The 3,693-nt window shown below is 32.8% G+C and overlaps 1 non-coding gene across 1 annotated transcript; it reads right to left on the reverse strand.

Annotated features, from left to right (window-relative positions):
- Nucleotides 1-3,295: 3,295 nt before the first annotated feature.
- Nucleotides 3,296-3,414, reverse strand: LOC111743508. Its single transcript, XR_002781745.1, has one exon. It is a non-coding gene; the product is annotated as a 5S ribosomal RNA (ribosomal RNA).
- Between the last annotated feature and the right edge of the window lie 279 nt (nt 3,415-3,693).

Genomic DNA, 3,693 nt, shown 5'->3' on the forward strand with positions numbered 1-3,693 from the left:
AATTGATATGAATTGCTTATGAAGGACCATGCTGACTCCAAACCCCAGTTTGGTGAGCTATTTCTCCTGATGACAATTGTAAATAAACTACCCCGTTCCTTACCTATAGGTAATCAAGACATTGCAGAATTCTGACTGATTGAATTCACTTATTGTCTGATTGTTCTGAATATAATTCAATGATATAGGTTTAAACAGCACAGGTTGCAGTAACCAGTTTCAATAAAGTAATAGTGCAACTGGTTTATATTTTCTACAATGAGTATATACATTTTTAAAGTTGTTATTTGTAAACAAATCCTACAAACAAAATGCCCATAAACCCTAATTCAGTTCCACTTAAAAAAAAAAAAAAAAACTACAAATTTGCATAATACAAATTGGTTTCTACAAGCTATATTTGTGAGCATGAAGTAAGCACATTAGTATTTAGGAATGTTACTAGAAGTTGCAGTATTCAAAATTATGTCACAATCATAATAAGTTGCCTAAAGTAATCATCCGGTTCACCTTAATAGTGAGTCATTTCTGTCCTTAAGGAACTCTCAAGGTTATACATTTTCAGAAAATGAGAAAAGAAAGAGAATCTTAAAAAGGGAAACAATCACTGCTTGAGCCTTTGGTTCTTAAACTTTAGTGAGCATGAAAATACCCTGGAAGGTTTTAAATAGATACTTCTTGATCCTTTCCCCAAGATTTTTTTTTTTTTTTCAGTAAGTCTGGGATGGAGTCCAATGATTTGCATTTCTACTGCTATGCTGGACCACACTTTGAGAACCATTGCTTAAGCAAATCAAGTTTCACTCTACTCTAAAACTTAGAGTATAATTTTTAAAAAATTAGATTTTTAAAAAAGCAACAAATGAACAAGACAGATAAAGACTCATGAATGAGGACAACATTTTAGTGGTTACCATAGGGAAGGAACAGAGAGGAGGAGGTAGATAAGCGTAAAGGTTGTCAAATATATAATGACAGAAGGAAATTTAACTTTGGGTGGTGAATACACGATGCAATATACATATGATGTATTATTGAATTGAAACCTATATAATTTTATTAAACAATGTCACCCCAATAAATTTAATAAAATAAAAATCGATTATTCATAATCCACAGAGAAATGAAAGGCATAGATGGGATAACTTTGGGGCTAAACAATCCTGGATAAAGATAATACTAACTTAACTACTCTTTTTCCTCAATATTGGCAATTTTCCTGGGATGATCTGCTTATTTTCAAATGGAGATGGCATTAATATATACTGCTACAAATTTAGTAGGAATCGCCATTATAAAACTCATTCCTATTTTGATGTAATATTTTTAAAAGGCAAATTTCTACCAAACTGTTCACATAGATTAAAATGTTTCTTTTAATAGAAGAAAAATCAATTTTAACTTTTTTAAGTGGGATAATTTTAAGCCAAGAAAAATTTATGTAACTGTAAGCATGGCCATATGGACTAATCTCTCTCAAAATATCTATTTGGAATCAGCGGGATTTTTAACTGCATGGCTATAATTATTTCATTGATTCGACAGAGGTTCTCACAGCTATGTACCTTGGCTCCTGTGTTGACTTCTCAACATTCACAGTAAGCTACTGAACACCTGTCAGGGTTTGGGCGGAAAGAACATATTAAATTATAGGAAACAACATGCATTATACTATTTCCTACAATGTGGAACCTCAGTGTTGGTAGAACGTTTTAAGTTTCTTCCCTTTTTCATCTTTTTCCAACTCTCCTAACTTCTTTGAATATCTTTTCTCCTCTTTCCTGAGAAAAATGAACAAATGCTGCAATCCCCACCCTCCACCAGATAGTTGCATTATTGATTCTCTGCCTTTTCCATTTTCCTGCTTTCTTTCATTATCTTGTTCTCATCTTTGCCTTTCCCCAGTGACCAACAGCTGTCTCTGATGTAGTGGTTTATCGTACTTTCATGATTGGGGCGGCCAATCAACAGAGGAAATTAAAACTCTACCTTGACATTTATCTCTACACTTTCACCTTTAATGTATTTCCCAAGGGTCAGTTGAATCACATAATGGTTGGAGTGTGTGAAAATATGTCTATATGTGCATATATATACATATACACGTATATATATATTTTAGGATATACGTGTGTGTGCACTCACGCATCTGTGTTCATGCAGATAATACCTTGTTATTTGCATTGTTAGTTAAGTTGCTGATTTTTTTCTTTATATTTAGTTTCTTCCAAAGAATTAAAATAAATTTATTAAAACGTTTTATATGATAAATGAATCAGAAATAGTAATTTGTGTTTGTTCCAGTTTTGTTCTTTATGCTAGAGAATGGGCTTTTTTATTTAAAGAACAATAAATGGATGAGACCTTTTGCCCCAACTCTTTCGATTCTTTCAGCATCCCCTTTTACTATGTTGGATAGCTGCTCTATTTTTCTATTTTCTTTCTTTAGACTTTCTTTTTTCAAAGTGTGTTCAGCAGAAGGCTAGTATTGGCCTCGCTTAGAAGTTTGTCAGGGATGCAACATTACAGACCCCTCCTCAGACTTAGTGTATTAGAATCTGCATTTTAACAAAATCCTCAGGTAACTTCTACATGCACTGAAGTGTGAGAAGCGCTGACCTAGTATATTATCTGTCAGCGGCTACCTACAGATATTCTGCAGGCCAGACATGGCACACCGACATGTGTTGCCTACTTTACACTGTATTTTAAAATGTTTTAATTACTTGGGAACATATGAAAATTGGTAGAAATCATGTTGGAATGTGAATCTCTACACTCTATTGAAAAATTAGAAGGTCTAACTGACCTAGGCTCACATTTCCACATGGAAACTCTGTTGCTATACAAAATACAGGAAGCCCAGTTAAATTTGAATTTCACGTAAACAAAAAATACTCAATAAAAGTATATGCCCAATATTGCTTGTGGCATGCTTAAAATTAAAAAAAAAAATGTATTTGGTTTCTTTCTGAAATTCAAATTTGACATCCTGTTTTGTTTTTTATTTTTCTTAAATATGGCAACCCTACACCTTACTGATCAGTATGTGATCATGAGAGAATATTAAATCACTTAATAAACAAGTTGAAAGGAATTACCTGGAACATAGTGAGAAATTAATAACAGTTAATTCTTTCCGTTTTGTATACAGTTTTCCTATATAGATGTGTCTCATAGCATCTGCAAAACAAAACCTAAACTTTTTTTTTTTTTTTATGCGAGGCAACCCTTGGTTGACCTCACAGATTGCAAGGACCTTGTCAGCTTACAATCCTTTATTTTTTATTTGTTATGCCTACAGCACCTGGTCTTCCTAGGTAGTCTCCCATCCAAGTACTAACCAGGCCCAACCCTGCTTAGCTTCTGAGATCAGATGGGATCAGGCTTGTTCAGGGTAGCATGGCCATAGACAAAACCTAAACTTAAAATAAAATTTTATTACATGTTACAATTCTATGGAAACAGGGATACTTTTGAATCAGAAATATGTTTCAGAGTAATTTGTCCAAATATGGACAAAATTTATCTTCATCAGAAGAGACACAAATTGCATATACTCAATGATGAAAGTAAATGCCATATACTTCAATTTTAGTTATTTTATGACTATATATTACTATAGATTTATTGTGCTAAAATATAGTATTAAATTCTATTTTTTGAATCTACTATTTCAAGAGCAATACAAAT

This window comes from Pteropus vampyrus, unplaced genomic scaffold, assembly GCF_000151845.1.
Source record: "Pteropus vampyrus isolate Shadow unplaced genomic scaffold, Pvam_2.0 Scaffold115, whole genome shotgun sequence".
NCBI classification, from domain to species: domain Eukaryota; kingdom Metazoa; phylum Chordata; class Mammalia; order Chiroptera; family Pteropodidae; genus Pteropus; species Pteropus vampyrus.